This window comes from Phacochoerus africanus, chromosome 13 (assembly GCF_016906955.1).
Source record: "Phacochoerus africanus isolate WHEZ1 chromosome 13, ROS_Pafr_v1, whole genome shotgun sequence".
Taxonomy (NCBI): Eukaryota; Metazoa; Chordata; class Mammalia; order Artiodactyla; family Suidae; genus Phacochoerus; species Phacochoerus africanus.
Genome location: NC_062556.1, coordinates 10,169,209 through 10,193,536, shown reverse-complemented (window position 1 = coordinate 10,193,536; position 24,328 = coordinate 10,169,209). Strand labels below are relative to the sequence as shown.

The 24,328-nt window shown below is 39.2% G+C and overlaps 1 protein-coding gene across 2 annotated transcripts in view; it reads right to left on the bottom strand.

Moving 5' to 3' along the window:
- The window catches only part of RFC3 (replication factor C subunit 3), a 244,840-nt gene that overhangs the window by 200,162 nt on the left and 20,350 nt on the right, over window positions 1-24,328 (bottom strand). The window contains exons 10-11 of one of the 2 annotated variants that reach the window (XM_047756043.1): window positions 9,837-10,013; window positions 7,930-8,008 (exon numbers count right to left, since the gene is read on the bottom strand). The gene's annotated coding sequence lies outside the window, so the exon portion shown is untranslated. Of the gene's footprint in view, window positions 1-7,758; window positions 8,009-9,836; window positions 10,014-24,328 lie in introns of those variants that run through there. The other variant, XM_047756044.1, reaches the window with a different exon arrangement.

Here is a 24,328-nt window from a genome sequence, read left to right as displayed (position 1 = left end):
GCCATAACACACCTCAAGCAACTATATAGCCATATCATAAATCCCAGACATCTGCACTGAAGACAGTCACATATAAATTATATTTCTAAATCCTGGGATATATCTGCCTAGAACCCAAGTTTGTTTGTTTTATTTTTTTTTTATTTTTTTAAGATGGTGCCTGCATTAGGTAGGTTTATTTTGGAGAAGGAGCCTTGCAGTTCTGGCCAAACATATGGCCTGGCAGTTCTACTACACCCACTGAGTGTTTATCTTCTCTGCTCCCATGCAGCAGTTTTAATAAAAGCCCTGCACCAGCCCCTCACCCCAGGTAGTGAGCCAGCCCCACCTGTCTCTTCCTGACAGACTATTGAACATGGATGCCTTCCAGCAACTAACAGTCATTATTTGGCCTTCAAAACCTTTCTGCTTTTGCTCCAGGTAGCTGCTGCGCAATGCTGTATATTTAGAAACATGACATCAGCTCTTTTCTTATTTTGCCATCTTTCAGATGTTGTGTGACTTGCACCACTCCCCATTCTTGATACACAACAGAAGATTAAATGGACTAAAGGAATCCCACTATTTTATCTGTGTTTCATCTTCTTCAGAATATATAACCCACCCAGGCACGTGGTGCTGGAAGTGGGCTGAGGAGATGAGCCAGGCGATGCTTTAAGCTTCACTAGCCCTCTGCAGAGGTCTTTTTTTTTTTTTTTGTCTGAAACTGAACTGATAATTGCTTTCAATCTGCTAGATTCTGTGAGGACATTTTTATCAAAATCAAAATAGAAGCCAAAATATTCTGAGTATACATTTAAGAAGTAGATCTCAGGTACTTGGCAATTCTGACACAAGAGCGCTCACTGTATTTTATCAACCTGATAAAGGATTGCTCCTTCCCTTTGTGAAGCTAGCAAACATAAGAATAAGAGAGAGCTGCACTCCTTCCTCTCAGACAGAGGTGAGAGGTGGGGTTTTTATGACCGTTTTGAGAAATCTGGAGACTGAAAACTTGAATGACAAAACGGAAGCCTTCTAAAATGCAACATTAAAAAGATGGTAGACATTATGGTAGCATATTAAGGTATCAGAGAGACGCCCGGAGATGATGATCCTTCAAAGTGAGGGCAACACTCCTTCCGAAGGCCAGACAACAATGAAGTTGTTGTCTCTTTTCTCTACCCACTTTACCTGCAGGGTCTGAAGCACTCACTTCACCTTCTCCCGCATCTGCAGGTCAGCTCCATCCAGCAGTGGAACTAGATGAAGAAAAGGGCAACTAACCCACATTGGAGGCATGAAGGCAGAATTTTGGCGGCACAAACCACAAGAGAAATTCAACTATATTCTTGTAGACAAGCACTTATCTCCCCGAAAAGGGTTTAATTTTCTATTGCTGGAAGTTATTCTACATTCTTCTACTTTTTACTTTGTTATTTCAAGAAGTAGGAGAGTAAAGAAGACAACAATCATGCAAGATTTTTTAAATCTGCAGTTTTTTCATGTAACCCTTAATTTTTTGTGGTTCACTGTTCCTGGATAGAAATAAAATGTTATCCATGAATCAGTCTTGTAAAGGTCAAGGCTTCTTGCTGCAAGCAGGGGAGACCAAATATCACTAACTTCATGAAGCAGAAAGGCATTTATTGAAGGGATAACATGTTGCTAACGCAACCACTAGGAAGGCTCTAGCCTGGCAGACTGAGGAAATGGACCAGAGCAGAACGGACAGCAGGGCACCAGAAGACCACCACTGGTTACCATCACCACTAACAACTCAATGTTGCCACCACCAGACACTTCACGTTGTTACCTTTAGAGTTTTGTGTGTGTGTGTCTTTTTAGGGCCACACCTGTGGCATGTGGAAGTTCCCAGGTTAGGGCTCGAATCAGAGCTGCAGCAGCCGGCCTACACCACTGCCACAGCAATGCCAGATCCCAGCTGTGTCTGCAACCTGCACTGCAGCTTGCAGCAACACCGGATCCTTTAGCCCACTGAGCCAAGGCCAGGGATCAAACCTGCATCCTCATGAATACTGGTCGGACTCCTTACCCACTGAGCCGCAATAGGAACTCCCGGCCTTTAGAATTCTGACACTAACCACTGCCTGTGCTAAGCTCAGCATCATTACCAAACTAGCACCAGGAGGCGTTTTTCACTGGCCCTATAATGCTGTGTCATTCTCCCAGGAACATTGGGAGTCATACCTCAGTGCCAGGGGCCAGGGGGGAATGTCTGGCCATTTCAGCTTTTATAACAGGAAGCAAGGCTTTCTTTCCACCTAGGTTCACACTCTGGAAGATTTCTGACAAATACAAGTGTGTTTGGGCGCTGGGGAGCCCAACAATAGCAGGTGTCCAGCACAGCCCAGTACTCCTGCCACCTCATATCTGCATATACTCTTCCCTGGAAAATACTCCTGCCCATATAGTAATGCAGTGGTCCTCAAACAATCAAGACCCTTTCAGCCCCTCCCAACAAAACAGTGTACATCAGCTTTGCCAGTTACAGCCTCTAGATCCTAGTCTAAGATCACCTGAGTCATGTTCCTTTTTTCCCCATTTCTATTAATGCCTATGAAGGTTCTGCAGCGTATGACCCAAAATGTAAAGTTAACTAACAAAACTTACTTTAACATGGTATAGGAAAGAGAGAGAAAAGAAAAAGAAAGTTAGTGAAAATATACACATCTATACATGGCATGGCAAGGAAAAATATTAGTCATAGGATATAGTTGATAGTTACTGTTTCTCTTTCCTGTTGCACAGTTTATTTTTCCTTTTTTCCTCAGCCATCACTGTAAGTGGTATGGGGTCTTCAGCCACATGGACAACAACAAACTTCCTTCCCACCTGGGGGACCTCAGCCCTTGTGAGTTAGGCCCAGAAGGACTTTCTGCAGTTTTGTATTTACTTACTGCTCCATGGAGTGGTAGTGGGATGCTGCCTGGGGAACTATCTAAACTCATCTCTCTCTTTTAAGTAAATGAAACCTCATTTCTTCTGGATACTATCCATCATCCTTGTTACCACCATGATCCTCCTTTTCCCCTGTCCTCTCAGAAGCATGAGTCATCTAAAATGATCAGGATTGGCTTCCAATTCAACTGAAACTATTGTATGCCCTCTGGAAGAAGCATCTGTCCCTGGGGCATTAACATTACTAAACTAACAGATTTCAGAGTCACAAGGTCAGAAAGCAAGTTTTATACATGTGTTATCAGCTGTACCAGGTAGAGGATTCACCCCACCTTCAATTCACTAGACACACACATTCTGATTGTGGGAGAAAGAGCGGCATATTTCAGATCGCATTCCATGGGCATCAACCATTCCATCTTGTCAACACCAAGCCTCCCCTTTCAGCTGGACTAGGGAAAGAACTCAAGAACTAAAGGGTACATTAACAGGAAAAACAAAAACAAAAACAAAAAGCAGGGGGTGACAATTCAACAATTAGACACTTATGAAGTTCTGGAGAGGGCAACCTAGGATTAGCTGGTTGCTTTCCTGGCTAAGTCACAGGAGCAAGGAGAGGAGAAAACTACAGAAACCTTGAAATATATATTTGGAAGACATAGAGCAAAGGGAACCTGTGTCCTATGCCCAGAAGAACTCTGAAAATCGGCAAGATCCCTGTGTTTCCAACCTCTACGTGCACAGGAGAACAGAGGAGACATAGCAGTGGAGTGGGAAATCTAAAACACGAGTGTTAGGTGGTCTCAAAGAGGGCTGGGTATACATTCAGCGTCAAACAAAAGAATTATTCCATTGCACCGAACGATATTTCAAAGAGGCAAACAGCATAGAAGAGGAGACTCAGCACTGACAGCTCCTCTGTGACAGGGACAGTTCTCATGGTTGGAACAAGGAAGGCAAAGCAACCACCTGGTGAAATGACACGGGATCAATGGAATGACAGTGTTTTAGCTGCTGTCAGAGTAGAGAACCACACAGCACAGGGCCCTTCTCTGTGCATGAATATCACAAAGTCTCTGCCTTCTCTCAACCCTCTCTCTCCTCCTATGAGCACACCTGGGTTGGGGAGGAGACAGGTGCCAAATTGATGAAGATAACATCTGCTCCCTAGCAGAGCAGGAACTCTGAACAGAAGCTAAACTCAGTTACAAAAACAAACTTATTTTTAACCCTCTGATTTATGTTTGAGATTGATATTTGCATATATGTGTGTAATGTATATATACGTTTTTTTTCAGTCGTTGATCATGGATGTATGTCTCCTTCCATTTGGCTGCTGTAACAATATACCATAGACTGGGTTGTTTATGAACAATAGAAATGTATGTCCCACACTTCCAAAGGCTGGGAAGTCCCTGCTCAAGACACAAACAGATTCAGTGTCTGGGGAGGATTTGCTTCCTGGTTCACAGATGACAATCTCCTTGCCATGTCTTCACAAGCAAAAAAGGACCAGGGAGCTCTCTGAGGTCTCTTTTAAAAGGACACGAATCCCATTCTTCAGAGACTCTCACGACCCAATCACCCCTCAAAGGACCCAGCTCCAAATACTATGACAAAGGAAATTAGGTTTCAAAATGTGAACTTCGGGGTGGGGGGAAGAACATAAACATTCAGCCAGTAGCAATGTAGTTATAAATACGATGACAAAAAATAATCTGTCAGTAAAAAGAAGTTTGGGTCTGGAAGGAACATCATTCTAAATACTCCTGTATACAAAATCAAGACTAACTACCTGACAAACAAAAGTTCTCTGTGGGAAACAGTACCCTTAAGGACCTCCAAGAACTCATTTTCACAACCCTTCTTGAAAAATTCATGTAAGAATTTACTACAAATAATAGAATCTGACAGCATTGGGAAGCAATTTGTAAACTCCATTCTATGATGAAATTGTGCAATTGGAAACTTGAGGAATAAACTAAATAAGATGACCTTAGAGGTGACTTCAAAAGAGCAACCCTCGTTATATTTTTGGACCCTCATTTTCCTACTCCCTATCTAATTTCAGGACATTTAAATTGCCACTTGCAAGAAGAGATCAGATCAAAATACTCAGAAATTTAAGACACAATTATAGAATATATGTACAGCAAGATATATATATCAAACATATATCAAAATAAAAAATGTTAAAACATATCAAAATTATATGTATTATATATCATATATCTATGTGTACATTTTTAACCTTTTTAGTTGTGTTTCATTTTTTACAAATGACAAAAGCAGTTTACTGATGAAGAAAACCAGAAAATATAGAAACACATCTAATTATAAAAACTGGGAGCTATAAATGAAAAAATTTGCATAAAGACATTGAGTCAAGTCAAGGGAAGTCTCTAAGCTTTTTTTTTCTTTTTCAAAAATAACTGCTAAATATATTTCATTGCAATCATACTTCACAACATATTAATTCTGTCCCTAAGGGGTTCCATTTTGCATGGAACCTAAATAAACTGGCTGAAAAAGCTTTGCTGAAATTGAGACTGATTTAATTACCAGACCGAATTCTTCTACAATGGAAATCAACCAAAGAACCGGGGAGAAATGTTGACTGAATAGAGTCCTAACTGACCTCGCCACCTGGAGAGGAACAACATTTTGATTAATTGAAAGGACAAGCACTTCCTCGCAAAATGTCCAAAGGTGAGATGTGTAGAACCAAATAAACCTATGACACTATTTGACGGCACTTTCCCAGTAACCCTGTGGAGTATCTTTCCATGTTATAACATGTGAAGTAGCAAGAAACATGTCTGCAGGTGCCTTTTTACACCTAAAGTAACAGTTAATGTTTTTTAGAACCTTCAGAAGAGGCATTTCTACTACTCATAAAACCAATTTCTTACATTTTCAGGATTCCTTTTACTGTGAAGGTCACCAACTGCAACTGGTTGTACTACTTTTGTATGGCACAGTTGGAGTTGGCAAGAGACTGTTAAGTGAAAGATCATTTTTGGAGCTTCTAAGGGGAGTTGTCTTTTTCTGTACAAGATGAACTGCCTCCACAGTAATGAACTGCAATGATTCTACATGTTATTTCACACAAGAAAATGTCATGATTCTTCCATTTGCAAAGCCATCCTGCAACCAGCAACAATTAGAATGCTTGTTAAAAAAGAGACCACTTTACTGATACTGTTACTTCAATGCCCCATTAAAATCAGGTGTGTCGAGAGTTCCTGTGGTGGCACAGGGGAAACAACGCCGACTAGGATCCATGAGGTTGTGGGTTTGATCCCTGGCCTCACTCAGTGGGTTAAGGATCCCATGAGCTGTGGTGAAGATCAGAGACGTGGCTCAGATCATAGCAATAGCATTGCTATGGCTGTTGTGTAGGCCAGCAGCTGTAGCTCCAATTGGACTCCTAGCCTGGGAACCTCCATATGCCACAGGTGCAGCCCTAAAAAGCAAACAAACAAACAAAAAAAACAAGTGTATTATCACCGTTCTAACAAATCTTGAAATTAAAACGAAGATTTTAACTGCTACATTTCGTTTATGTGGTAATGTTTTTACATATTATATGATTTGTTCAAATATGTTTCTTAAATGAGAGAAAAGAGAAGGATTTGGCTATTTTAAGAAGTCACTGCAGGGCTTGTTTATTTTATGAAAATGAAATACTGCTAACCAGGAGGAGGTTATTTAAAGGGACATAAAATGGTTGTTGCCAAAGTAACCTCCCCCTGATTTGAGCAAAATCATGACAGGGGAGTCATGCCACAGCCAGGAACAAAACAAATCTCATTTTTCTTTCTATTCTCCTTACTTTAGGCTAGAGGGAAAGAACAAGGAGTTTTGCTCTCCTAAGAGCTGCCTGGACCACACATGGAGCCGAGTGTCACTTGAAGAAGCTGAGGGATAAGAAGACACACATCCATAGACAAGTAACCAGCAGGACAAGGAGTCTGGAGGCCACGTCACAGGATGAACATCTGAGCACCTAGGAATGTCTAGTTTGGAAAAGGGGACAATTAAGGAGAAATGCAATAACTAATTCAAATACTTAGAGATCTATAATAGAGGTTATATCTTAAAATGTATTGATGTGGTGGCAGACAGCAAAACCTACCTGCATCTGAGCAAGTGTCTGACAGTAGCTGCGCCCTACCTCAAATGCAAGCCATGGACATCTGTTCTCCTCCCTACATTACTGCTCCCCTCATTTCCTTGTAGGGGACTAAACAGTTTCATAACAAAGATAACTTGAATGCTCTATGATCTGGGTTCAGTCATTGAATTTTTGCTATTTATTCCTTCAACAAATTTACTGAGCATCTATTATTTCCTAGGTACTATACTAGACATTACAGTTAGAACAGAGAACAAAAGAGATGTAGCTGCTCCCTGTTTTCACTCACTTCCAATTGGGAAGAATGACAAGAAAAAATTATTACAACAAATTAGTATGGCATTATGACAAAGGAGGAGTCCTATCCTACCCTTTTAGGCAAAACAACAATGACACAGAATCCCACAGAATTAGCAGACATAGGAAGGGAAAAGTATCCCAGAAAAAGAAAGCTTATCCAAAATTGCAAGTCAGAGAGGAAAGGATGACATGGTCACACACCACCAAGCATGGATTTAGCATCTGAGATTATATACTGTGGGTGTTATGGAGTTTCAAATTCAGGGGCTGTGATACCATAATTAAAAGAAAAAGGTAGAACTAAGAATTAAAATCAGAAAAATAAATTCGGTGAGCAATACTTTCTCTATGTTTAATAGCTGACCATTTTATTTCCATTTAAATAGGTAAAAGAGTTGCCTCATTTTTCTGTGACTGCAACAGAGACAACAACTAATTGCCTCCCCCAATAATAATTTTCCCCTTTTTCTCTGATTAAAAGAAAAGGATTTTACTCAGTACAGGGCAGTCATATGCCCAGCTTTTCCAACTTCACATGTGACCAACAGAAATAAGTCCCAGACACTGAGAAACAAAGGTGTAGGAGGTACCTCTATTAGGAGATCTTCTTTAAAGTTTCCTTCTTTCTGCTGCCGTCATAGAACGTGACCACGCGGTCCGGATCTCCAGCTGCCGTGTTGAAACAGAAGGACAAAGTTCGCTTACAGAATGAAGAGTGGGAAGGGTCCTGATTATCAAGCCTAACCTGCCAAATTGCTTTCATGTGAGAGAAATAAATGTCTGTCATGTTTTATCCATCATCACTTCCTTTTCTGTTATATGCAGACAAACCTAATCCTACCGAATCCTAATACAGTGTGGTAAGGAGTTGATTTAGAATTGCAAGGCCCAAGACACAAATCAAGCTAAAATGAGATATGGAAATCATTTTGTCCATTTTGCACATCTGATCCTATCACTCTCTGGGGTAAGGTTGTTCAAAGGCTCCTCCTCATTGATGATGTCAAAGTTTAAGTCTCTTGAACGGTCTTAATCCAGTCCTCTTTCTACCTCTCCATCCTGATTTCCTATCATAGAAATTATGCTCTGGAATTATCAACTATTTTTAGTATTCTGATACAACATGTATATAATAAGCCCATGTGTTTATCATGTACTGTTCTGTCAAATATATGCTTCCCCTGCTCAGCCATTTTGCTCAAAAAGGTTCTTCTCCATGAAAGCTGCCTGCCTCCAAACCACCAGGCAAACTCCAAACCCTCACTTCTTCCTTTGCGCTCTGTACATTTTTTTCTAATATTATACTTAAGCAAGTAAATAAATAGTCATCATTTAATGTGATATTATATATTTCTGTGTTCCTAGTCCCTGGGACAGTAATATATAGTAGATGCTGAATAATCATTTGTTGAATTGACTTGCATTTCAGAATAGGAAATTAAGGACTCAGAAAAAGTAATCAAACTAGGTATTAAGAGAGCAAAAGCGCCAAAGTTTACATCAGGAGTCCAAACCAAAGAGAAAGGATAAAGCTGAAATATTTTTACATCTGATAGAGGTCAAGTTGAAGACTTGGCTTGTATCTTGGAACTCACTAACCGTGAAGTCCAGAGTTGGACAGACCTACCCAACTAAGCGCAGAAGCACTGCCCAGGGTGGGACTCCCCTTATGGAATAATGCATGCTCACTTTCAAGAGGAGAAAAATGGGAGCTGAGAGCCCTCTCAATCCTCCTAAAGGCACTCAAGGGCTAACAATCTCCTCAGAGGCAGACTGACTGGTGGGGCAGAGGGAAGCCAGAGCTATAGCTAAACTGAGGTCCTTTCATGAGAACAAAGCATCAGGAGTGGAGTAGAGCATTCCCCAGCTTTTGATTCTCTTAACTCATTGGGCTTGAGCATCAATCTATGGATGAAAATAATCATTTAAAAATCTATAGTAAGACTAGAAGAGAACTTTACTCCAGCCAACCCAGGACTACAGCCCAGGAAACAGCCTTTTAGTAATTCTGAGGAGACTGCTCTGAAGAGGTAGAGGTGAAGACATGACATATATATGAATTTTTCAGCTGGGAAATACATGTAGTCATACATACATCTTGGTTAAAAATTACTGCTGATCACAAAGAACAGATATCTCAAGCTAATAATTTTAACATTTTTCTATGTATAGGAAGAGGCAAGAATCTGGGGTCATTGAAATTCTTCCCAAGATACGCATCTTAACTATCTAGAAGCTTTAGTCTATCCAAAGGACAAAATATTGCATCTCGTTTTTCCCATCCTGCATTCTCCTTAAGGCACGCTGTCCATGGGGTGACTGAGGTGGGTACTGACTTAACCCTTTATATAAATGGAAGATGAGCAACACTTCTTTCCTTCAATGGTTAAAGCAGAGGTACAACAATGCTTTTTGGGAGGCCAAAAAGACAGGCTATTTTAGTTAGCATAAAGTTCAAGCCAAATCATGTCATAAGCCCAGAATAACTTTCCCATACCTCAATATGTGAAAATTTCTTCCATCAGAGCCTATGGTCAGCAAGAGTTGTGGCTGTCCACCTCAGGAGAACTCTCATGAGGCCACCTTCATGAGACCACACTCTACACCAGTCTTTGCTCTTTTGCTTCCTCCTGGGTCCAGCGGCAGGCAGCTGAAAAGTAGTCCCCACCAGAATCTGCAATGGGTCAGATGAATATATCCAATGTATCAACTTTGAATCCATTCCATAACCAAAAAGCTGACAATGTATCCCCTATTCTATTTTCTGCCCCAAATTATGTCCACACATGCTGTCTAATGTAGCATGACAAAGATTCTGCATAGACTAAATGCTATCTTAAAGATACTTTGATAATAAAATGCTTATAAAGAGATGTTTCAATTTTGAGCACAATTTCCTTTCTACTATTAAATTCCAAGTAAGAAATTAGTCCAAAGACTAAATTCTTTTACAAGTTGAAATTCAAAGTCATTGGAATCCAAGAGAACTAAAGCATGAAATCAAATTCCTGTGTGTTAAAGTTAAAAGTGCAAAGTTCAATTACAAAACAAAAAACATTCCTTGACTTATTTCACTCAGGCTCAGCAAGAGGGACTTTTCCGCCTGGATAGAGTGGAGCCCCTTCAGCAACTATAATAGTGTCTCTCTGGAATGGATTTGGAATTTCCAAAGCCTCAGAAATCATAGTAATTCAACACCTAGTCCTTCAAGAGCCTCACTTCTAAATCCAGAGTTAACAGGATACAGACAATTATCACAGGTCTCTTCCAGATCCACCTAATTTAGAAAGCCATTCTCCCGACCCTAGATCAATTACTGCAGGCAAAATTACATTCCCAGTACCAGGACTATACCAAGACACCAAGAGAAATCTGATGATGTCTGAGAAAAAAAGGAAAATATTCCTGAATTCAGTTTCAGAGGGAGGTCTGTCATTTAAAACCAACTGTCTGGATTCTATGACCTGCTTATTTAAGCCAAACCAGGAAAATGCTTTTATTTTGAGCTATTTTGAGACTATATTTTCATTTAGCACTTTCATTCATTTATATTCTTTACATTTACATTCTTGTGAGGAAAAAGAAGTCCATCTATGCCTACTGGATCCTCATAAAGAATGTCATTTGAGGCATTTTTTTTTCTTTCCTTTTTAGGGCCTCACCAGAGGCATACGGAAGTTCTCATGCCAGGGGTTGAATCTGAGCTATAGCTGCGTGCCTACACCACAGCCACAGCAATGCCAGATCTGAGCCATCTCTGTGACCTACACCACAGCTCATGGCTACACCAGATCCTTAACCCACTGAGCAGGGCCAGGGATCAAAGCTGCATCCTCATGGAAACTAATGGAATTCATTATTTCTGAGTCACAACGGGAACTCCTTCTGATGCATTTCTGCCTCCTTCAAATTTAGATTAAAAGTAATGGGGGTACCTCCCATCATAGGAGCTCAAGTACCTTTCTTCCCCATTCAGCATACCCAGGACCTCTTAATTCCATTTTCCTATTAAGCCTTGGGCCCCTAATGCTGCCCTGAGGACAGGCTCTGTGCAGCAACACAATTGCATCACCTCCACCTCCCAGAAAGCAGCATTGTCAGTCTCACTGCCTCTGGCTCTGGGATTGCTTGGGTAGTGAAACTCACCCCCTGGAGAAGAGTTCCCCTGCGCTTCCAATTTGTTTTAGCTGAAGACCCAGACTGAACAAATTCCTGCACTGAGTGATTTTGATGCTTCTGAAGTGTGTGTCCCTTGGGAAACCAGTTTTTTTGTTTGTTTGTTTTTGTTTTTTGCTATTTCTTTGGGCCGCTTTACTGTTCACAGGATATTTATTTATTTTGTCTTTTTGCTATTTCTTTGGGCCGCTTCCGCGGCATATGGAGATTTCCAGGCTAGGGGTCTAATCGGAGCTGTAGCCACTGGCCTACGCCAGAGCCACAGCAACGCGGGATCCGAGCCGCGTCTGCAACCTACACCACAGCTCACGGCAACGCCAGATTGTTAACCCACTGAGCAAGGGCAGGCACCGAACCCGCAACCTCATGGTTCCTACTCGGATTCGTTAACCACTGCGACACGACGGGAACTCCTAAATGAATAAATTTTTAAAATTCCTTCCTCTCACTTAATTGGCCTGCATTCCTTTATTTTTTAAATCTTTCACTGCTTCCAAGTTTGATGGTAAAACTGAAGCACACTTTTCAACCACTATAGTTTCTCCCAGTTTTCCTAAGCAAATGGGTTTATTAGAGGCACACAGTTCCAGGCACAGAGCATTTTTGTTTCCTTCTATCTCTGAGTTTGTTAATAATGTCATTTCATTGATTTTCTGTCTTAAGGGAATGGCATTTTCTTTCTCATAAGGGCTCACATCTCTTTTTTGTTCATTAAATTTAACACAAGAACAAGAGGGAAGCCACAATTGGGGCCTCAGATACCAAGTCAGGGTTACAATTTATGATACAATCAGAGCCGTTTGAGATCCTAGGATAGGATGGTGAGTCTTAAGTCAGAGGAAATGCCTCATGAAATCAAGGTTAGTCAGTCCCCCCGCACATTGCCCTTCTTGATCCTGAAAGTCATAGAACCTAGAATTTCCAGCTGAGATTTCCTAACAGGGCTTGGTACTCACTATATAAAGCTAGAGCATCTCTAGTGATTTTTGTTACATGCAGAATTCAGTGGCCTTGTAGTTGAAAAGTAGCAAATATTCTTCTAACCACCAATACATACAACAGTTGTGAAACTCTTCTCTACAACGGGACCTCTGTCTCAACCAAGGAAAAGCGAAGCCTGTGAAGTAAGCTGAAAGCAGTCTCCCCGAGAACCAACACAGCTCAGGGCTCTTTTTCTCTCACAGAAGTTGCGGAAATCTTAAGTTACAGTTACCTGCTAAGCTTAAGATACCTCATGACAGCTAAAGTTTCTTTCTCAGGCTACAGAATTTCAAAGCCAAGTACAAAAGCATAAAAACACTTTTGGCCTAAAATAAGACTCTATAAACCAGCAAGGTTGCTTCCCCAAACTAAAGTCCAAGACCCACAGTGTGGGCCCTGTATGCCCAGAAACTTCTCCCCAAATTTTCTCGTTAAGAATTTTAATTTCTCAATGTTGCTGGTGAATAAGTCAAATTTGGGGATCGCCGAGCGCCCTTCACCAATAAACAGCAACCTTAATCTACACTCAGCTTAAAACGAGTTGAGAAGTACAACAAAACAGAAAATTAAGAGGCCAAAATATCAACTGTTACTGAGAGAGGGCAAGCTGTAGGATATGGTTTGTTTAGAGGGGTGAAAGACATGGATAGGCCTCTCTGTAGGTAGGAAACCTGACGAGTTAAGATTTATAACTTAGAACAGACTCATTCCAAACAGAAAGAAAGTTGAAGCTAACGTAAGCAGGTTTGTTTATTCTTCCCAAAGTTGGTGATCAAATGACACCTGCTATCTCTAGGAGCTGGATAAATAAAGGATGGAGAGCGACCTAAAATGACATTAATAGATTTCATTTCACAGGAAGAAAATATCACAAGTGGGGAATAATTCTTCCTAGCTAACAATGCCCACAAACAGGGTTAAATTCTTTGCTTAATGGTTTTTATATTGAGAGCAATTATTCTCAAGATATTTGAGCAATCCTGATAGAGTAATTCATATTTAGTTTTCAACACCACATTGCACTGCAATTTAATAAATCCCATTCGTGGATCATCACTGTTTCATAGTATTAATGTTAACTCATTTTCATAAAGTTTGTTATCAGCATGTCAATTTTAGAATTCAGTCTTTAACTTCACAATTTAGGGAGTGTATTCATAGTTAGGTCTGTTATTTAAATGTCTAGAAATTGATTTCCCATAAGATTAGAGGCCAGATTATTCCTTGCCAATTAATTTCCCAAAGACCTAACTGCAGTAGGAGTTAAGTGCTTGGAGCCTGTGTGTAATGGCTTAAGAATGACCTTACACAAAAATAGTAGCCCCTGTTTCAATGCATCATCTTATCAACTAAAGAATCCAATCTTTACAAAGCAAAAAGTAAAAGATTTTCCCTTCGATGACATGAACAAAGTTCACTTCTTTCAACCATTCAAAAATCATTTTCACCTAACCTTCGTGTAAAAAAAACAGCACGTACCTCAACTTATCCAAGATACATTATTCCACTTATATGTATTCTTAATAATGATTTTCAATGTACAGATCTTGAGCATTATTTATTAAACTTACTAATTACCTTAGAATTTATTGTAAATCTAATTGATGAAACTATTTTCCAATAAAGTACTCCATTTCATAAAAGTACAACTAACTTCTGTATATTAACTTTGTATCTCATGAATCTGCTAAATTCACTTATTTGTTAAAGGAATTGTCGTTTAGGATATTTTAGATAAATAATGATTTCATCTACTAGAAAATAGAATTTTCCTTCATCCTTTTGTTTCCCTACACCTCTTATATATTTTTCTTGCCTTTTTAAACTGGCTAGTTAATGATACATGACAACAGGCTTGGGAGAAAATGTACTGACAAGTTATTTTGAAATGCAGCAAAACTATAAGATAACTGAAGAATGGAGGGATGGATAGATTTGTGATAAAGCAAATACAATTAAATGTTCAATGTAAAATACTGGTATGAATGTGGTTTTTTTTTTTTTTTCTGTTTTCTGTGTTCTGGAAACTTTAACGATAAGATATTAAGAAAATAAAAACCAAATCAAGAATCCAGTTTGGGCATTCCCATTGTGGTTAAGCAAGTTGAGGACCCAACGTTATCTCTGTGACGATCCAAGTTCAATCCTATTCAGTGGATTAAGGATCCAGCACTGCCGCAAGCTGTGCAGGTATAGGCTGCAGATGCAGCTCTGATTCAACCTCTAGCCTGGGAATATGCCACAGGTGTGGCCATAAAAAGGAAACATTTTTAAAAAGAATTCAGTTTTTGTAGAGCGGATGAAAAATACAAGGGAGATAGGGACAGAGGCCATTGTAGGCTTTTAGAGACAGGCTAAAACTGGTGAAACCCAAGGCACAGGATTATAAACACATGAGAAGCTTCCCTATTGCGTCAAGAGAAAATATGAATGCACACAGAGTAAATAGGATACACACACATGAACATATAGTAATATAGGATGCATACATATTTGGTTTTGGTAGCTGGCTGATAAGGAGATCAATCAAGTTTTGGAAAAGGCACTGGGGAGACTTAGATAAACGTGAGTCTCCTGAGGGCCTGTTTCTTGGTTGGTGGATTCTATGAGAGGGGTGTCTGTACTCAGCTGCCTGGATCCAGTTTCTTCATCTACAAAACAGGATAATGCCCAACTCCAAGGCTGTTACAGGAGAATTCAATGAGAGAAAGCCTATAAAGAATCTAACACAATGCTTCACAAAAATATACTTAATGTTATTCTGGAAAGACTGTGAAGTTTTTTCCATGCCTATTGCTAGTAATTATTTTGCACAGCCACACTTCAGGAAGTTTCTAAAGATTTTTATGCTGCTGCTTAACAGAGATGGTAACTTCATTAGGCAATCAGTTCATCAAAAGAGCTGGAACAGGCACAGAAAATACCAGGCCACAAAGGTACTATATGGTATTTGTAACCAACATTAGGCTGTAATTTGAACATGAGTTAAGGTTTGGAGGGACCACTTTCCTTTACTGAGAAGAAAGTAATTTAAGTCTTCCACACCACAACCAAACTGATAAAGAACACCTCATTACAACGTCCCAAATTTCCACAGGAATTGTAAACAGGAGAGAAACCAAGGGGCAAACAGCCAGTAAAATTTTTGTTCACCAATTTGAAAAATATGAAAATGATTATGTCTTTTTTGAGAACTAAGTACAAGGAAAACTGCTGCCAAGGGTAGATATTTTAATTTTTAAGAAACGTGTTTCATGATTTGGAGTTAATCTCTAATTTGGAAATAACATTTAAATTCCTGTTACCCTGTTCTGCTAATAAGTCAAAGTATAAAACAGTACTTAAGCAAAAATTACAGCAAGAATTTTTGTGTTTGTGTGTGATGTATATTGCATAACTTCAAATCTTAGAAATAACATTTAATTCATATTATAAAAACACAAAATCAAAGAGGAGTGATGTCAGCATTACGGCAGCTTAAGATTACCTCATTTTTGTCTCTCCCCACCACCAACAAAATTTGGCATCCACCCATGAACAGAAGTGCCTTTGAGGAAGCTGTGAGTCCAGCACAATAGGCCCAAGGACCCAGGAGGAGTCTCCCTCAGCCACACACTGGGTAACGGAGAAACCTCAGTTCCAGACGTGAACCCGGCTGTGCCCTGTAAACTGGCTCAGCCACTCGTGGCCACCACCCCTGAGAACACTAACTCTGACAATCACTACTCAAGGACAAGAGAGGCTTTGCTGAAGTCCAGGTTTCCAGAAGTCCCAGAACTCCACTGGAGGAAACAACAACAAAAAAAAGTTTGGATACTTGGAGGAGGTAAGAGAGACGCTTTGATTTCAACCACAACATTCCTCCCCTAGGGTGGGGCACAGCTTAGGGCCAAGCGTGATCTCCTGTGTGATGTATCTCACAGAAGAAAGGGAAAGTGTGTAATTGAGCACCAGGCTTTCCCAGCTGGACTCGACACTGCCAAAGGAGCTCCTTTCTCTCTAGCCCCCATCCAGAGTATAGAATCATGAGCTGCATGACTGAGGGCAGAAAGACGTGGGGAGAGTGGCAGATACAACTACTGAAGGACAATAAGGGACACAGATCTTAACTGTGTTGTGAATCCCACCAAGAGCCTGCCCATGAACTGCTAGGAATACCTTACCAGTGGATCACAGCTGGCTCACAGGAAACCCTAACACCCTGTGTGTCTCACCTACAAACTAACCATCTTGTGGGGCAGCTCCCTGTGTGTGCTCCTAATGGTGGCAGATGGTTAGTGAGCACACATCTAAGTCAGCCAAATCTGCAGCCAGGGAGGACCCACAAACTGGAGCCTTAGCAGCACCTGTGGGAAATAAGATATGCTGTCAGCACTCAGCCTGGTGCACTGAAGGATCCAGAGAAGGCTTAAAACCTAAGAATTCTACCACAAGAAGGAGAAAGAAGCATGGAGCAGGGATATCCCAATAAAGGATGCAAGACAGCATCAGAATCTCTAATAAGGCTGATGAAACGTATCTCTCTCCCAAAAGGAAAAGACTGGAGGAGGTGACCACTACTTCAGAAATAAAGAAATAATGCAAAAGTTCAAAGAACATGACACCACCAAAGGATCACAATAATCTTCTGGTAACCAAACTGGAAGACATGGAGACCTACAATTCACCCAAAAAAGAATTCAACATAGCTATTTTAAGGAAATTTGAAGAAATAAAAGAAAATAGAGAAAGATAATTGATCAAAATCAGGAAAACAATAAATGAACAAAAGAAGTTTAGCTCACGTTCATAGCAGCACTATTACAATAGCTAAGACATGGAAACAATCCAAATGCCCATGAAGAGATGACTGGCTGAAGAAGATGTGATGCACATATTTCATATAATATATGTATTCCATATAAATGTGGAATATTACTTAGCCATAAAAAAAGAACTATTACCATTTGCAGTGACATGGATGGACATAGAGATTATTATACTAAGTAAATCAGAGTGAGAGAGACAAGTGTCACATAATATCACTCATATGTGGAAACTAAAGACTAATACAAATGCACCTACATACAAAACAGAAAAAGACTCACAAACATTGAAAACAAACCTATAACCAAAAGGGAAAAGTGGTAGGAGAGGGATAAATTAGAAATAGGAGATTAACAGATACAAACTACTACATATAAAATAGAAAAGCAACAATGATTTACTGTACAACACAGGAAACTATATTTAATGCCTTATAATAACTGATAATAGAAGATAATCAGAAAAAAATGTATATAGCTGAATCATTTTGCTGTGCTCGCTTCACAGCACATATACTGAATCATTTTGCTATAAACCTGAAACTAATACAACACTGTAAATCAACTACAATTCAATTTAAAAAAGAAAGATGTTTAGCAGAGAGAAGTCACAAAAAGAAACCAAATGGAAATACTGGGGTTGAAGAACACAATGAATAAAATGAAAAATGAAATAGAGTACATCAACGGCAGAATGGATCAAGAAGAAAAAATCTGTGAGACTGAAGTAAGGAACTTGGAAATGATGCAATCTGAGAAGAACAAAGAAAAAAAGATGTAAAAGAGTGAAGAAAGTTACATCATCTATGGCATACTACAGGACCAGCTTGTAAATTACTGAAGTTCCATATTTAGAAGAGGAGGCGGCAAATAGCTTATTTCAAGAAATAACTACTAAGAATGTCCCAAACCCATGGAGAGATTTGGAAATCCAAGTTCATGAAGCTCATAGATCATCAAACTCAAAGAGATTCTCTCCAAGGTGCATTATAATAAAACCATCAAACATTAAAGAGAAAGAAAGACTCTTAAAAGCATCATCAGAAAATAGCTTGTCTTTACAAGGGAACCCCCACAATGCTATCGGCAATTTTCTAAAAAGAAACCTTACAAGTCAAGACAAAGTGAGATAACCAAAATGCTGAAAGAGGGAGTTTCCATCGTGGCTGAGTGGTTAACGAATCCAACTAGGAACCATGAGGTTGCGGGTTTGATCTCTGGCCTTGCTCAATGGGTTAAGGATCCGGCGTTGCCGTGAGCTGTGGTGTAGGTTGCAGACAGGGCTGGGACCTGGCATTGCTGTGGCTATGGCGTAGGCCAGCAGCTACAGCTCCAATTCGACCCCTAGCCTGGGAACCTCCATACGCCATGGGTGCAGCACTAAAAAAGGCAAAAAGACAAAACAAAAAAATGCTGAAAGGAAAAAATGCAAACCAAAAACACTCTCATGAGGCAAAGCTATCTTTTAGAAATGAAGGACAAATAAAGACTTTCCCATGTAATAAATTCATTGAGTAATTAAAAAAAAAAAAAAACTTCCCCAAAGTTGAGGGAATTCATCACCACTAACCTGCACTACAAGAAATGCTAAAGGGAATTCTTCAAGCTGAAATGAAGAGATACCAATTAGCAATATGAAAATGTACTCACACTGTTAAAGGTAACTATACAGTCAATTAAGAATACCTTAATACTGTAATATAGCGAAGGCTTAACCACTTAACCGTTGTATGAAGGTTAGTGGACAAGAGTATAAAAATTACTACAGCTACAATGATTTGTTAATGAATAAACAGTATAAAAAGTAAACCGTGATATCAAAAATATAAAAGGGAGGGGGAGTAAAAGGATAGTTATTGTATACAGTTGAAATTAAACTGCTACCAGCATAAAATACTGTTATAGTTATAAAATGTTTTATGTAAGTTTCATGGTAACCACAAAGCAAACATCTATAATAGATTCACAAAAGATAAAAAGAGAATCAAAACATACCTCTACAGAAAACCATCCATTTATAAAGACGCTCAGCAGAGCAAGAAACTTATAAAACAGCCAAAAACAATTAACAAGATACTAAGCCCTTCCTTATGAATAATAACTCTAAATGTAAACAGAGTTTCCTCAAATAATTAAAAATAGAATTACCATATAATCCAGTAATACTGCTTCTGGATATTTATACAAAAAAAAATGAAAACAAGATATCAAGGAGATATATATAAATATATGCATTCTCATGTTCATTGCAGCATTATTCACAATTGTCAAGATATGGAAACAATCTAAGTGTCCACACATGGATGAATAAAGATGTGATACATACACATACACAAAAAGACATAATAACTGAGTATTATTCAGCCGCAACAAAAGAAGAAACATGGATGGACCTTGAGGGCATTATGCTAAGTGAGATAATTAAGACAGAGAAAGAAACACACTGTATGATATAACTTGTATGTGAAATTTTAAAAAGTCAAACTCAGAGAAACAAAGAGTAGAATGGTGGTTACCAGGGGCTGGGGAATGGGGAAGTGGAGATACACTGGTCAGAGTATGAACTTAAAATTTGAGGATGAGTCAGTCCCGGGGATCTAATGTACAGCATGATGATTTTAATTAATAATATTGTCTTAAGAGAGTAGACTTTAAGTGTTCTAACCACAAAAATGGTAATTATGTGATATGATGGGAGGTTTTAGCTAATGCTATAGTGGTAACCATTTCGCAGTATGTAATGTGTACGTATCATATCAACACACGGTACAGCTTAGCCTTACACAATGTTATATACCTCCCAAGAAAACTGGGGGAAAATACATAAACCACACATATTTTTCTCTTTTGTCTTTTTAGGGCCGCAACCATGGCATATGGAGGTCCCAGGCTAGGGGTCTAGTCAGAGCTATAGCTGCCAGCCTACGCCACAGCCACAGCCATGCCAGATCTGAGCTGCAACGACAACCTATACCACCGCAATGCCAGATCCTTAACCCACTGAGCAAGGCCACGGATTGAACCTGTGTCCTCATGGATATTAGTTGGGTTTGTTACCCAATGTGCCATGACAGGAACTCCAAAACCATATATTTTAAAAGAATTATGTAAGATAATGATTCACATCCAAGAATCAGGCCTTCAGTTAAAATCATAACTTCAAGACTTTCACTACCAGTTGTAACAATATAAAACTGATCCTGGACTTGCCCTCCCATTAAACAACTAGAAAATTAGAAAAAACATATAAAACAATGCTACGTCAGACAGCGGAAGAGGCAGTGCAGAACTGTGACACATTAAAGAAACAAGGAGGCAAACTCTAATATCACCCCTGATTTCTGTCTAGGGGCACTTCCCAGGCTGCAGGGTAGGAAGGGCAAACCCAGGCACGCAACTGTGATAACAGTAAGTTGAGGAGAAAAGAACAGAATTCAGAGAAAGAGGTGGCTAAATATGCATGGCAGAGATCTGAAACGTGGAGATTAAACCGAAAAAGTAGAACAGAAATCTGAATCTGCCTTACATCTTCGGCTGAATTTTAAACTTATATTGAGTATGACTTCACAAAGGCAGGCAAATAAAAAACAAAGAAGTGAACAATACCAATAAGCTACTGGGGAAAAATCTTCTGGAAACTATGCTGAACAACTACCAGAGCTCACACAGGGTGGGAAGACAATTAGTTCTGATGACCCAGGATTAGGCACCTCAGTGATCCCCGGGGCACTGAGTCTGCACTGGAAAGATCACACCTCAGTCGTAAATCTCAGCAGCAATAAAGACTATTCTAGGCCCACCTCAAACAGGTTAAAAACAAGCATAAAAAGGATCAAGCTGCTAATCAAAAAATAACTGTCTGTCAAAACAAAGTTTAACACTATGAAAGATTTCACTAGATGGGCTTAAAAGCAGATCCGACTGTGCAAAAGATTAGTGAACTTGACGGCAACAGGTTAGCGAGAAAAATCCTGGAAAGAAAGACAGAAACCCTGATTTATGGAGCACTATCATGAAGTCAAAAAGAGATTTAACTAGAGTCTTGGAGGAAAGGGCAGAAAAATATTTGAAGAAAATGGCTAAATTTCCCCAAATTTTATAAAAGCACAAACCCACAAATCCCAGAATTGAAACAAATGTAAAGCACACCAAGCAAGCAGTATGAACACAAAGAAAAATCATGCTAAGACACATCTTAAACTGCTGGGGATTGGTCACAAAGAAAAGGTGTAAATCTTACAAGTAGACAAAGGAAGTAAAATACAACAAAAAACACACAGGAAAGAAGATTAGAATGCAAATCTCTCTTCAGAAATAATGCAAACCAAAACACAAAACAGTATTTTTAAGATACAGAAGGAAAAACAATTGTCAAACCACAATTTTATATTCATTAAAAACGCTTTCAAAAGAGAATGCAAAACAAAGACATTTTAGGCCAACCCCCCCCCCAGCCCCCACATCCCCACCAAAAAAAACAAAAAAACAAAACAAAACAAAAACCCTGGGTGCATTTACCAGCAGACCTGCTCAACAAGCTAAAAACTTTTTCAGAGTAAACAAAAACTATATTGGATAAAATCTGAATCTACAAAAAAGCAATGAAAAAATGATTAAGTGGCAGGTTACGGGTCTAATCAGAGCTGTAGCCACCAGCCTGCGCCAGAGCCACGGCAACACGGGATCCAAGCTGCGTCTGAGACCTACACTGAAGCTCATGGCAACGCAGGATCCTCAACCTATTGAGCAAGGCCAGGGATTGAACCCGCAACTTCATGGGGTTCCTAGTTGGATTCATTTCCACTGCACCACAATGGGAAGTCCTCCTACTTCTATCTAATTGAAGCAGAAGGAAACTGAGTGATTTCCCCCTGCAGAAAAGTATAAAAATGGACAAAATTGTCAAAAAAATAACCAATCAGGACACTAAAAAGTGATAAAAATCTGAAAACAAATTTGAAAAAAATGTTTATTGTTAATAACCTATTTAGAGTTGGACAAAAACGGTAACAACTCTATGACTTTCTATATTCGGTACTATCAGTTCATCAGTAAAAATTCTAGCTTTTTAAGTTCAGGGCTGGCTGCAGCCAGAGGAGTGGACTGAATTAATGGATGGAAAAAAGGAAAACCTACAGCTTTGCTAAACCAAGTTTACACGTCCAGTTCATGGATGTTGAGAAATCAATCAGATAGTGAAGTGAGAGATCCTGGAAGTGAAACAGCCAGAGAGGCTAAGATAAGCTCCTGACTGACACATACCTAACTGCTAAACTGGAAAAGTAAAAACCGAGGGATACCCAGAACTGGTTGCAATCTTGAATGTGTTTCTCAACCAACATGTAGCTCAGCAGACTTACAGCTCACACTCCGTCCAAACCACTAAGCTATGCAGACAGAAAGATGAAGACAAGCTAAAATAAAAATTTTTGAGCAGAAAACATTATCGGCAGCACAATACAAGGAAGACAAATCACACAGTTAAGCACAGGTAAATGAGGAAACAAAATTTTTTTAAAAATCAGAAAAACACAAGAGTCTAATGTTGGTAAAAATATATTATCTAAAGTAAAGCTTTCAGCCACAAAATACCAGACATGGTTGGAGGGATGGGTGAGGGGCAGGCATAGAAGTCTAATGATACCCAAAGGGAAACAGCAGTCCATAGAAAATCACTCCTAGTAGGGACCAGATGTTGGATTTAGCAGACTTCAAAGTAACTTACAATATGCTTAAAGAATTCAGAAAATAGGAAATCATAATAGAAAAGTTGAAACTGTGATTGAAAATTTCCAGATGTATTTTAAAGTCTTCTCTACCCTTGTTAACCGTCCGTCATTTACTAAGAGGAATACTGAAATCTCTAACTACATTCATGGATTTGTCTACTTCAGTTCTTCACGTATTTGGAAACTCATTATTAGATGCATACATTTTTAGGATTGTCATGCCTTCCTTTAAAATACATCTGGAAATTTCCGATCATTTGGAAATTAACAACATATTTCCAAGTAATCATTTGGTCAAAGAAAAAAAAATCTCAAGTAAACTTGAAAAATAGTTTGAACTAAATGTAAATGAAAACTCGAGATATCAAAATCTGCAAGTCGAAGTTAGAGCAGTATTCAGAGTAAAATTTGTAATTTTAAATAGCGAATGACATTAGAAGAGAATGGTCTAAAATCAATTATCTAAATTTCTCTTTTAAGACCCTGGAAAATAAGAGCAAAGTTAATCAAAAGTAGAAGAATGGAATTAATAAAGACAAGAGTAACCAATGAAATATAAAATAGACAATATAGCAGTTCCCCATCACAGCACAGCAGAAACATATCTGACTAGGAACCATGAGGTTTCAGCTTCCATCTCTGGCCTCGCTCAGTGGGTTAAGGACCCGATGTTGCTGTGAGCTGTGGTGTAGGTCGCAGATGTGGCTTGGATCTGGTGTTGCTGTGGCTGAGGCGTAAGCCAGCAGCTGTAGCTCCGATTAGACTCCTAGCCTGGGAACCTCCATATGTCATGGGTGCGGCCCTAAAAAAGAAAAAAAAAAAAAAAGGACAATATAGAAAATTAATTAGACCAATTTTATACAGACAACTAGAACTCCTGTACGACGCTAGTAGGAACATAAAATGGTACAATCACTCTGGGAATTTGGCAACCTGTTAAAAGTTAAACTGGAACCTATCTTATGCCTACTGATTCCATTCCTCTGTATTTACTCAAGAGAAGTGAAAGCATGTGTCCACAAAAAGACTTATACAGAAATATTCAGAGCAACTTTATTCACGATAAATCCTGGAAAGGTCCATCAGTAAGTCAATGGGTTGTAAAAGTATACACACACACACACACACACAGATCAATAAAAATTTTAAAAATTAGTGAAATATTCAACAATCTAGATGAATTTCCATTGTAATTCTGAGAGAATAAAGCCTTAACCAAAGACCATATAGTATTTGACTCTAAATTCTTGCAATAGGCAAAACTAATCTATAACGCCCAAAAACAAACCAGTGGTTTG